Below are 13,552 nucleotides of genomic sequence, written 5' to 3'. Positions count from 1 at the left end.
AAGACATCATTGAGGAATCTGACTGAATGAATGGAATGGAACCACAAGCAGGAACATAAGCCACCATAAGCTAATTGTAACACCAGACCAGGTAAGGCAAAACCCCTGAACGTATTGAACTTCGCATGTTAACTTTACTCAGAAACTTAGTTTCTACCAGATAGTTCAACAAACTGACACTTTCTTTTTACACAGCAACACAGAGTTTGCAGTACATAAAATTAGCTACCATAAGCCAATGGTCATCCCAGACCAAGGAACACCAGGTAATGCTTGTGAATTCAACCTTTCATGTGTATTTCAGAGTTTGAGTTATATCTTCTTTCAAAAGTTGCACAGCCTCGCTTTAATCAACGCAGCAAGTATGTTTCCTCAAAAACACATTTAGTAAAACAAATTAGTAGGATATAGATGTATTTTGTTGTGTTCACTGTTTAAACAAATGTCCTGGGAAAGCTACGGCTACCATCTAGTGACAACAGCTGGATATATTTAGTTTTGCTGTGTCCATTTTCATTAAAACTCATTTGGAAATCAAAATAAAGACAACTACTCAGGAGAGAGCAAGCGGAGGGATTAACACTGCAGTGATTGCTATTAACACATGCAAGTGCTGTATATAAAGACACACAAAGACACAAGTTAAGAAGACAGTTACCGGAAAGCCTGCTCGTCCAGGAGGACCCTAGAAAAGGGTTGAGAGAAAATTGGTACAAAAAGGAAAGAGTAAATGTTACAGATAAAGTCCACATATAGATACCTGCACGGAACCAGGCCAGAAAAAAATATTTGGAGAGACTAGAGGTAATTACTGTCTTGCTTATGTTTTATTTTGGCCTTTTCAGCTCAGTGACAGCACACAGAAAGAAGCCTGCTTATGCAGTAGCATGCCTCTTTAAACTTTAAACTGGTCAACAGGCATTTAGTGAATCATATTTTAACACAACAAAAGATTTTTCTGAACATGGAAAAACCACAGAGAGGTTTTGCATGCTAAAAGTTGTTATGTTTCTTCAAATCTCTGAACTGACCTCACCCAACTAGAATACCTTGCTAATGTGGATATAACAACATGGCAGCATCAAAAACAAAACACAAAGAGCTAGAATACAATAGATTTCAGAACAAGTAGGGGCACAGCGGCACATTGTCAAAAGTCAAGTGAATTTTTCTTTCATTGTGTGAACGGAACACAAACCGTTGCTTCTTGTGTGAGCAGCTCTTAGGTAAAGGATGGAATGCTAATTGGTTTGAAGTCAACATACTGGAAATTCTCAAAAAGTGGTTTGATAAAGACTTCCCTTCTTCTCTTTTTGACCTATGGGCTCATAGCCAATCCCCTTAGACCCAATATAAACCTGAAATAACAGTAGGGACATAGGAAAATACTACAACTATTTTTTTATCATTGATTTATGAACTAAAACCACACATTTTAGTTTGTAGATTCTTAATTTTATACACTGCTCTCCTCCATGTCAGAAATGTAGTTGCACTTCAGTCTTGAGGCTCTGGGTTAGTGTGGCTGACGCTTGGCTAGTCATAGATAAGTAGTATTTCTACTAAATCAGGCTGACTTTGAGTCTGTTTCTCTGTCCCTCCTCTTCAGCCACTTTTCTGGTTCCTCAAGCCCTTTCACTGCCATTTTCCATCAGTCCACCAGATACCCTTGGACATTCCCTCCTTCCCACATCGCCTGACTGCCAAACCCATTCACACACTTGTTTGGCAGTCAAGTATCGATAGTGGTATCACCAAAGAATCGGATTGTTAAGCAGTCTCAACAAGGGTATCAATATCAATAAAAATTAACGATCCTCATCCCTAGTTTTATCAGAGTCATAAGGTGTTTCCCATCACCTCTGATTATTTTAAAGTGTATTACATGCACAGGGCCAACAGGGTCAAGCCCCTGTGAACAGTCATGATGCCAGCAAGCCAGTTTCAAGATATGTATCCAACACAAAAAGCAAATATGTTCACGATCACAGCAGTTGTTAGTTAATTTGGCAAACTGTATATGAACAACTGATTCACGGATTAAAATGTTTGGTAATTTTCGGCTATTAGCCTATTTCAATGGAACACCGTGCTGGCTGCATAATTTGGAGCAGCTAAAGCTTGGCATTAAAACGCGGTATTGACAAGCTGTTACTGGAAAATAAAGGTCTGAGTGGCTGTATATATACACAAAAGGAAAGATAATGACTGTGAATTAAGTCCATATTGGTAGCCTACTGTGTTGTGGGCAGAATATTAGGCTACCACTTGTTTCCTACTCTTTCTGTGGCTCATTGTCGACAATAATTTCATGTATTTAGACTGTATTAGTGTGTAATGTAGTGGCCAATGTTGCTGTAGCCTTGAGAAAAAACCCTTGATAAACATGTTCAGGTATTTTGTAAGATTGATAGATCAGCCCCAAACAAAATGTTACCTGGATACTGACGTACCTAATCAATACGTGACTGGAAGCCAAAGATCGGTGAATGTGCGACTAGCTCGTAGGCATTTCATCTACTACTTCTAGTGAGTTCGAAATCAGCTTGGCGCGACCTCATAAAAAGTTTGTGTAGTGTTCACATATACAATCATGATTGCCACAGAAATGCAACTTAAAACTCGGTAGGAATATGTTTATGAATATGTGACGAATCTGGGAATGGAGGCAGTCCACAGCTGCTGACCAGTAATAATAACTGGCATGGGATGTGCACGGCCGAGGACAGGAGAGCTCTGCAGCAGGTGAAACGCAGTAAAAATATGGTACCAGTGTTTAAACTTGCGCGAATAATGCAAGGCGAACATTAATTTTGTGTTGTATGTGAATACACAATTAGAGTTAATAATTTAGGTGGGGAGATCATGCAAAATCCACACAGAAAAACCCCAGCTGTCCAGTAGATTCAAACCTACAGCTTTCTTGTTGTGAAGGTAAGAGTCCAGGGTCCTCATTTTCAAAAATGTTCTTAGATTTATACTTGAACTTAAAATCATTTCTGATGGTGTGCTTACAAGGTAGATTTATTTATCATTTTACACCACAGGGATTTACGAGATAAAGTAGTTCCCTTTATGCTACTCACAAAAAGCATATTATATACAAAATAAATATGGGTGAGTGGATAAATAACAAGTCATAGCAATTAACAGTAAAGTAATAAACAGTTTTCTATTGAGTGCTGAGGATGAATTTAGTCTCACAGCCTGGGGGAAAAAGCTGCTCTGCAGTCTGGTGGTATGACAGCAGATACATATGTATCTCTTCCCAGAAGTTCAGCAGGGCGAACAGGCTGTGGCTGGGTGGGTACTGTCTGGTGCTGAGCACTAGAGTGGAGGAGGTATGGCTTGTTTAAAAAAAAACAAGATGGCGACGTCCAAAATGCCAAACTTGAGGCTTCAAAACAGTAGTCCACAAACCAACGGGTGACCTCACATTGACTATGTACACTTTTTTTTATACAGTCTATGGTCATACGTAAGTCTATTTTATAAATGAGGCCCCAGGTACTTAAATATTTAATTCACAGATTGAATTCTAAAAAAGTGGAAGACTTAAATGATTTGTAAAAATCAAAACTGTGTGTACAATTTGAAGTGTAGGTTAAAACTATAACATGTATACAAAACATTTGGTTCATGACAGAAACAAGAGCCACATCATTAAGCAATGTACACATTATCATTGCATCCAGAAAAGTAACTATATTTTCCATTTCATCTACATCACACCAAAGTGTAAAAATTACAAGTCACTTTACCACAAGCAGGTCACACAAGGCGTCTGGTGTACTTACTGGAGGTCCTGTAAGACAGTGAGAAAGAAAGAAAATATTTAGATTTATAGTTTATAAAAACATATGTTACATACAGTCTGAAGTCCTGCTTATGATTGGTTCTCAGTGTACCGTGAACAGGGTCAGCAAAGCAAATATTAGATGCTGACCATGATTCCACCCCTAACTGTCTAGGGCCTTGTGGCAGGTGCCCAGTTAGTAAGCCAGTTGTTACTGTGAACTAAACATGTTTCAGAAGTCCATGGTGGGTTAAAATCAAGGGCAACTGGATTTGGTTGAAGATACTTGAAGATGTTTCGCCTCTCATTCAAGTTATGACTGGCAGGGAATCTCATCCATGTAACCTCTGTGGGGTCGTTATCAAGGTGATGGATACCGCTTGGTTTGTTAGTGTTTCTGTCTGTTGCAACCACATTATGGTCATTAGAGTTACCTCTAATGACCTTTAGAGGTAAATCCCAGAGAGCCTGGGTCTGAACAGCCGTTGGTATTGTCACATGAGGCCAAATATGAGTGTTTGTTCAATCTCCTGGGAGGAAATGAAAGGACAGCAACAGCCAAGAGCACCAACGAACCAAGTGGTATCCATTATTTACATAATGATCAAGATTAAACAGCCAGTTGCCCTTGATTTTAACCCGCCTTGGATAACTATGACCAGCATAACTGAAAATCTTCACAGACATGTTTCAGAAATATTCTCTGCAGCCACTATGTACTGTGCATGTTTGTGTAGGCAATGACTTACTAATGTGTTTAATCTATTTCTTCAAACAACATCAAGACACTAGGAATTATTCCCCAGACAAAGCCAGGCTAGGATGTTTCCACACGTCATGTTCATTTAAGCATCAATCATAAACAGCAGTTTCAATTTCGGGGGTCTCGATCATCTTGCATCTGAAAATCTCCATGCGGTTTCCTGAGACTGCCACAGTGAGTCCTGAAACTTGAAAACATTTCACTACCCTGGCTGTGTTGCAAAGAGTCTGCCCACAAATCAATCCCAACTTGGATGTGGAGTGAAAGTACTTCAAATGTGTAGTTAAGAAGAGTAGAAAACAGCTATGTGCCTTTGCTTCATAAGGTCAATCTAATCTCTGATATCTAGGGGTCACTTTTGACCAGGTATTGACTCTGAACTTGTTTTTCCCAGCTGGGGAACATTGCTAAACTCCGGCCTATTGTTTGTCAAGCTGAGATTGAAATCATTCACCATTTCATTTATTCCTGCAAATATGCACTTTCACACTGCCTTATTTTCCGGGACTATTACTTATGTTAGTATTCGATCCGCCTCTGAGCCGGAAACGTTTGTAGTAACAGAGATGGAACGATGTCTGTGTGGAATGCCACAGCCAGCCATGTATTATGTTACACATAATGGTCTTTTTCTATTTTTCTGGTTCTGTGAAAGCACACGTGGTTATGAGAAACCTTTTGTTCAGTATGAATGAGTGAATGCAGCATATGGGGCAGATATTGTTTCCGCGAGTCTTTTTATGAAAGCGGCTTACACGGCTTGTGTGTGTGTGTGTGTGTGTGTGTGTGTGTGTATAAGCTGCACTGCTTTAAAACAGCAAACGTACATGTATTGGTGTGGCTGTGGTGTTTAAGGTACCAGTGAGACAATGAAATCACATCCAGGAAGATAAGTTTATTTGTAATACTCAGACAGGACCCTTTGGTTTATTTTAGCCGAAATCTATTCAAATAAGATAATGTAATGACCACCTCTTATCCTCCCCTCCTTGTGTCACTCACACACATACCCATGCAAACACAAACACCATCTCTCTCTTTCTTCTCACCCCCTGATGGAGTTTAAGGTAAGGGTTCCCAGTCGTTTATCATTAGTGTCATCTCTTATATGTTCCTATTCAGACAAATATGAATTCATGTGAATTAGCTATTTAACCAACCAGTAATCACCAAGAGTTAACCTCTTGTTTACCAACACTGACAACACAGCCATTGACTGAATAACAGGACAGAATAGTTATAAATCATACCTGTCAACTTTTTCCCGGGATACTCCTGTATTTTTCTGTTCTCGCCCGCTATCCTCCCATTTAAATAATCCCGACAACCCAGCTATATTCTAACTTTGGACAGGTTTGTGCAGCGGTGTTTATGAGACAGAGAGAGAGAGAGGGAGTGAGAGGAGGGGCTACACGAATATATGCTGCACAGAATTATGCTCCTCAATTCAACTCTTCAATCAAACAATCAAAGACGATTTTAAATACGCCCAGTAAAAAAAATAGAAAATCAGTATGTGGCCGTCAGAGTTGATAATTATCCCATACATATGTGCCACCCCCCTTCACACCCAAACAAAGCAGTCTCTCCTGACTTTTTAACTAATGTCACATTCATAACAGCAGCAAAAAATGTGTTTTTTACAAAACATATAACGTTTCTTTAAGCCACCAGCTGAAATAAAACAAATACAGCAAGTAAATCCCGACTTTTGAACTACTGTTTTTCTGCACATGTAGCCTATTTATAAGAGCAGTATTCAGTATTTTTATAAACCGTTACGTTAACGCCACTCTCTCAATGTTGGGCTATAATATAATAGCCCAACACTGGCTATAAATATTGTCATGGAAAATCTGGGCAATATTGTTGCAATGATACTGTAAGTCAGAGAAACCTGGGATGCAGGGTGTAAGGTACTAGTTGTATTTATCACCGCTCTCCACCTGGAGTGTCAGCCAGAACACTACTTAAGGCCAGGATGTACAGGGCAGGCATTGACTTCATACAGGTAATGAGAGTCGAGATGGAAGGATGGTTCAACGTTATTGTATTCAGGAGATAAATGTGTGTGTGTGTGGTATCTGTCAATAAACAAAGAAATTAAAACAATGAGTACAATACTGTTACATATACTGTACATCATACAACACTCCTATCATTATCTGAACAGGAATATGTGAGAATATACTGTCTAACGTGCAAGTTAAATGAGAGCAATATATACCCCACACCTGTGATTAATGCCCTCTTAACAGCATAGCAGTCATTTAGCGATCCACACTCTTTAACACTGACATTCCTTTAAACATATCCAACATGAAGTGTGCCTGAAACTAAATAGAAAAGGTTCTTAGGTCAACTTAATACAAAGCAGTAGCTCAGTCCGTAAGGATTAGGCTGGGAACCGGAGGGATGCCGGTTTGAATCCAGCTTGGACCAGAGTTGCGGAGTGTGGACTGGTAGCTGGAGAGGTGCCAGTTCACCTCCTGGAGACCTCAACCCCCAACTGCTTGGACGCTGCACAGAGTGGCAGCCCCCTCACTCTGACATCTCTCCTTGTGTTGCTATGAGTCCTGTTTGTGCGTGTGTGTCTTTTGGACCTGTGTGTAAAATACTAAAATATAAAGTTTATCTCACTCATGCACACTCATAGAACTGGAGTTACGTCTAGTAACTATAGCATTTTTAAATTTACCCGACCTGATTGCTCTCTCACTGTCTCAACTAAAGAACACAGAATGGGTATTAAACAATGTAAGAGAAGGTTAAGAGTCTTTTGTACATATATTATATTGTGTAAAGCAAACTGTGTTGTTTAATTTATGCCACCTATAGTGCTGGCAATAATGCTTTGAAAGTTAAATAGTATTAGGAATCATCTCAACAGCTGGTTAGCCAGGAATGTCAGGTAAAGGACCGAATGATCTGCTAAAATAGTTGTTGCTTAATCATGTTTCCCTCATGTTTGATAACGACTATTCTATTTCATATTTTGATTTACTGTTGACTGACCGTAGTGATGTAGTCAAGTATGTGAATTTAACTAAAACTTTAAGTAAATATCACTAGTCAGAAAACCTGAGTAGCCATCTTAAAAATTTCAAACAAAGGAATAGGAGTTTTCAGTGTGAAAACCTTCCTCCACGCCCCAAACTCTTCATTTGGCTAGTTGCCTACAAGAGCTCGACTGGGACTTTCCCCCTAAAACCGCTTTGAACTAACATCTTTGCATTCTTTTTTTGTATCCTAGTTTTCTTAAACGTACGTAGGTATCTTTTGTTCTTCACCTAAAGTCAGTGCATTTTTACTATTTTCTATGCTAACCCTTGAATGCCTTAGTATTCAACTGAAGAGTTGCTTTTTTAGGGCCCGTGCATGAAACATGCAAGGTCCCTATTGGAACTGAAGGATTTTTTTCTTTTTCCACAAAGTAAACTCATTTTTGGAGGCCTAACACGCTCAAAAACTCACCAAACTTGGCCTTGCACAAAAAATTGGAAAAAATTAGCCCCCACGCCATGTGTAACCTACATTCAAGAAATTGTTCGGGGACATATGTAGGGGCGGCTGTGTATCAGGAGGTAGAGTGGATGTCCCGTTAATCGGAAGATTGGCAGTTCAATGTGTGTGAATGTTAGTTTCTGTTTGAGCACTTGGGCTCAGTGTGTGAATGATGCATGCAATGTAGTGTAAAAGCTTTGAGTGATCACAAAAACTAGAAAGGCGCTATACAAATACAGAGCATTTACATTTACATATCAAGACACACAAAAAAGCCTCAAGGACCCATACCCTTAACTCAACAGGAAGTCAGCCATTTTTTATTGAAAGTGAAATTTAACCCATTTTTCTCCATTTACAGGGTGCGTACTTTAACACACTCCTCCTAGGGAATTAGTCCGATCGACTTCAAATTCGCTGAGCAGTCTAAACCAATTGACAATTAAAAGTTGTACAAAGTGAGTTTTCACAGGAAGTTGTTATAAATTTAGTGTACATGCTCACATCTGCACCAAATTTGACTTGTATGATAACAGTCCTATCCTGAAACACATCCATATGCCAACATTCACTCAAAGTCATAGCGCCACCTGCTGGCAAGAGGAAATGTCACGTTTTACACTATGATGTACTACTCCTAGCAGGTTGGTCATATCAACTTCAAAACTGTCCCAGAAAACCCTTAACACATTGACGATGCCATGTTGTAAAACTTGACATGACACAGGAAGTTGTTGTAACTTGACTGTACATGCTCAGATCTTTACAAAATGTTATACATTTGATAAGAGTCCCACTATAAACACATGCACATGCCAATATTCATCCATTGCCATAGCACCACCTGCTGGCCCACCCAGCACGTTTCACCTACATATAGGAAATTTCTGTGGCAGAATTACAGAATCACTCTGACCGACTTCAGTCTATTCTAAAGCCACTGACGATTAAAACCTGTACAAACGGTGAGTTTTTGTCGAACAGTGTGCCCATGGCGAGGTATCCAAAATCGATAATTCGCCATGAAACAAGAAGTTGTTGGAACTTCAGTGTACATGCTCACATCTGTAGCAAACTTTACATGTTTGATAACAGTCCCGCCCTGAACACATCTACATGCCAATATTCGGTAATAGTCGTAGTGCCACCTAATGGGAACAAGAAGTAAGCTCTGTCTGACACTCATCATGTGATTTAAATAAATTTTCACAATAGCCGTGTTTCCATCAACGTTTTTTTTATTCGCATTTTGAAGTGTCGCATTAGAAAAGATTGATGGCAAAATAAAAATAAAATAAAACGAATTTCATCTCTTGAGGTGGTTTTTGCCTTTGTCTATAAAAAGTTAACGCACCAAATGGGCGTGGGAAACACTTTTGCCAAATAAGTTCTGAAGTAGCAAACTAACTCACGTCTGATCAGCTGTTTCTGCTGTTAGCGTCTCCCGGATATTCCCATAACATGCGGAGACATGGCTGGTAGCAGTTTGCCCGCTTGAAACACATTCCTGTGGACCTCACTCCATTTTTCTAAGATCAGTGGCCATCAGTTCCATGCAGCTGGTTTTGTTTCTGGTTTGGAAACCATACGTCTTGTTTATTACATCCATGTGTAACTTCAGCTACTGACGTAACTACGCTTGCCGTAGCCTTGTTAAACGCACATATTTAGATAGATCTGTATGTCATTGCATTTGTTCATACAACGAAATTCTGTTGGATCAATCTCATTTTAGCAGCTTATAGTAACATTAAATATGCGGTCTGCATGGTAGAGGGAGTGGCCTGCTAGCTCAACGCCTAGGTCGGTGATGTTTTCATGCAGCCAGTTGTACCAACAGACCCATTGTGTGTATAATCGCTAGGTGCACGACCAAAACAATACTCCCATAGACGCTACTAAAGCTACTAAAGAGAGAGCTCCGGGTCTGTGCGCAACCAGGCTATGTTCAGACTGCAGGCCAAAGTGACCCAAAAGTCACATGGAATCTGATCTTTTCCAGGCCACATATGAAAGTGGCCCAAATCCAACCTGAGTGTCCAGACTCAGGTCGGATTTAAAAAGATGTCATCCAGAGCAGCTGTTGTCACAGTCCTGCTGTAGATGGAGCCGAAAAAGTGAAAACCTCTGTGGCTCTGTTTACTTCTGTAAAACAGCATGCTGCATGTGACGTCATGTTATTTCGCGCATGCGGGTCACTTTCAGGCTGTGAAGAGTAGACACTGCAGTCTGATATGGGCCACATTTAGACAATAATGTGAGCATTAAGGCCTGCAGTCTGAACGTAGCCCTAGATGGAAACATGGCAATTATATAATTATATAATTATATAAATGCAGCATCGACAGCTTGTGACCTTTACAGGGGTCTTTGTGGTGTAATCTCCTCTATATTTTACATTCTCTGTGGGAGTTACTTTATCTTCATTCAAAATAAAAATAAATAAAAAACGTTGACATAGTGGCTGATAAAAGTATTTATAGACTTGAGTAAGTAGATAAATAACTGATTCCAGAATAATTATGAAATACAAATAGCCATTGGTTGCCAAAAATCACCTGTTTGGTTTTCCAAATCCCAGGTTAGAGACCATTTTTCATTTGAGAAAAAGAGAATATTTTGAATTATTTGCATGAATATTGTAGTTTTGTTCTACAGTAAAAAATATTGGTGTCACTTTTGGTGCAACCCTTTGATTTTGTGAATTATTCTTCTATGATGGTTTATTAGTTTCTCTAGACAAGGAAAACCTATTAAACATAAACATATGAGAGTAACAGACAGTCAGGACCAGCCCAAGACTCACACTCAGCCCTGTAACATAGACCTTTCACAAATACACTTCCACCTTTTCACAAGGACGATGAGAAAGCTGATTACAGCTCGGTGGGGAAAATCACTGATGGCAAATCTCTAATGTGAAATGTCAAATCATCATCTTTTATTACAACTAAGGTGAATACAAAGTGAGGTTAAATATATCAAAGAAATAAAATCAATAATGACTAAACAACCAGGATGCAATCAATGAGAGTAATAGGATTCAATGTAATTTAGTTTTGGCTATGGTGGTGTAACTGACTCATGTGGCTGGCCTCCGACTTTGTTGTCGTTGAGAGGAGTGAGGTTAACGTTAATTCAAACTGGAATAAAGGCTTTAAAAGAAACATGGTTGTTTCTGAATTAAGAGTTGCGTGAATTAAACGGTCTGAAACTTTAAATAAACAAAACAAAAGGTAAATTCACTGAAGGTTCGTGGGACCTTGTGAACCCACTGTGGTTGCGGATCTACATTGCAAACCCAGGCACAGTTCAGTATTACCATTTCGGACAACTGACTTCTTTAGCCTTTAATAAATCAACATGCCACAAGAAATCCTCTAAGCCCAAATTTTGTTTGGCAGTGCTGAAGTACAAAATATCTGTTGCATTTCTGAGTAAGACCTGTTGGTTGCTCCCAGTGGTCAATACATGTATAATTTTAAGCAGACCCGTGAAGTTAAACACAGTCTTAATTACAGCAGAACATAGCTGTTCCAGTAATTTCTGCAGTTGTAATCCACTCCCTAAAAGGTAGGCTTAAACATTCTCTCCATGCAAGCATGGGGAAAGCAAACATGGAAGCAAGATTCTAGTAGCATTCTGGGCCCACCATCACATCCTGTTGGCTGGAGCCATTCACCCAAGGGACATACTGTAGAGAACCTTGATCCAAAGGCACTTAGGGGTAGGGTGTTCAAATATAACACATGAAGTGGCGCCTGAAGAGGGGCCGCTGCAGCGCAACAAGCAGTGGGCACAACATGAAACAAACTTTACACTCATAAACAAACACAAACACTAAAAGGGAATTTGCTTGACTGCATTGATATCCTCTGCTAAGCTTAATGCTGTCTAACTATTGCTAACACCTGTTGTTTCTGCTTATTTAAGGACACAGGTTAGATGTGGCTGGAAATGGAAATCTAATATTACATGCCAACATGCAAAGTCATGGGTGTTTCCAGCTCCTATTAGAGTCAGTGATTTACTTATCCGTGACTTTTGCATGTTTTCAAAGCAATTATGCTTTTAAATGTGTTGGTATAATAGCAAATAATATACAGCAAACAATTTTATCAAGTGCCCCTGTGTTCTACGAGAATGCTTCAACATAATGGCTTTTACTTCTGCATCTGCAATAATTCTAAATCTTCAAATCAAGCCTGGTAATGCCCTTTTTATTCTCAGCCTACTTGACATTTTGTATTACAAAGAGTAAACTGGTGGGCAGGTGGACTCCCATCTTAAGACCCTCCCTCAGATTCCCTGTTCTCCAGTTGCACTTATAAACACACACAGCAGCAGCCTGTGCAAATGTTTTGGCTGTCAGGCTTTTGGTGGGCACCACAGAGAGATCTGAGGAAATATGTCAATGACTACTCTGGAAGACGATTGAAAGGTCGTTTTGTGCAAGTTTTGTGTTGATTGCCACTTTGGGGGCATGTGCATTTTGAATGAGGAGAGGGACGAGAAAGCACAAGACTACCGGAAAGGGGAGAAGTTGTGTTAGTAACATGCAATAATGGGATGAGGTTGCATACAGAGGGAGAGAAAGTAGAGGAGAGAGGAGCTCAGTGCATCATAGGAAATCCCCTGGCAGTCTAGGCCTATAGCAGCATAACTAAGGGATGGTTCAGGACTCACCTGAGCCAGCCCTAACTATAAGCTTTATCAAAAGTCTTAAGCCTACTCTTAAATGTGGACATGGTGTCTGCCTCCTGAACCCAAACTGGAACCTGGTTCCACAGGAGAGGAGCTTGATACCTGAACGCTCTGGCTCCTAGTCTACTTTTGGAGACTCTAGGAACCACAAGTAACCCTGCATTCTGGGAGCGCAGTGCTCTGGTGGGGTAGTAAGGTACTATGAGCTCTTTAAGATAAGATGGTGCCTGACCATTAAGAGCTTTGTAGGTAAGAAGAATGATTTTAAATTCTATTCTGGATTTTACTGGAAGCCCATGCAAAGAAGCTAAAACAGGAGAAATATGATCTCTTTTCCTGGTTCCTGTCAGAATACGTGCTGCAGCATTCTGGATCAGCTGAAGAGTCTTAATGGACTTTTTCGAGCAGCCTGATAATAAGGAATTGCAGTAATCCAGCCTAGAAGTAACAAATGCATGGACTAGTTTTTCTGCATCATTTTTAGACAGGATGTTCCTGATTTTCGCAATATTACGTAGGTGAAAAAGGTGGTCCTTGAAATTTGCTTAATGTGAGACTTAAACGACATGTCCTGATCAAAGATAACTGCAAGATTCCTCACAGGTGCTGGAGTCCAGGGCGATGCCATCAAGGGAAATTATATGTTTAGATAATGCGTCACGGAGGTGCTTAGGCCCCAGAACAATAACTTCAGTTTTATCTGAGTTTAACATTAGAAAATTACAGGTCATCCAGGTTTTAACATCCTGAAGGCACATTTGAAGTTTAGCTAACTGATGAGTTTC

At 39.8% G+C, this 13,552-nt stretch overlaps 1 protein-coding gene across 1 annotated transcript in view; it reads right to left on the bottom strand.

Annotated features, from left to right (window-relative positions):
* col13a1 (collagen, type XIII, alpha 1) overlaps positions 1–13,552 on the bottom strand; it is a 177,355-nt gene that overhangs the window by 101,911 nt on the left and 61,892 nt on the right. Inside the window, exons 2-3 of the mRNA XM_046071250.1 lie at positions 3,798–3,805; positions 659–685 (exon numbers count right to left, since the gene is read on the bottom strand). The gene's annotated coding sequence lies outside the window, so the exon portion shown is untranslated. The remainder of the gene's footprint in view (positions 1–658; positions 686–3,797; positions 3,806–13,552) is intronic.

Source organism: Micropterus dolomieu, linkage group LG15, assembly GCF_021292245.1.
Source record: "Micropterus dolomieu isolate WLL.071019.BEF.003 ecotype Adirondacks linkage group LG15, ASM2129224v1, whole genome shotgun sequence".
Lineage (NCBI taxonomy): Eukaryota > Metazoa > Chordata > Actinopteri > Centrarchiformes > Centrarchidae > Micropterus > Micropterus dolomieu.
This window is presented reverse-complemented; position numbering and strand designations above follow the sequence as displayed.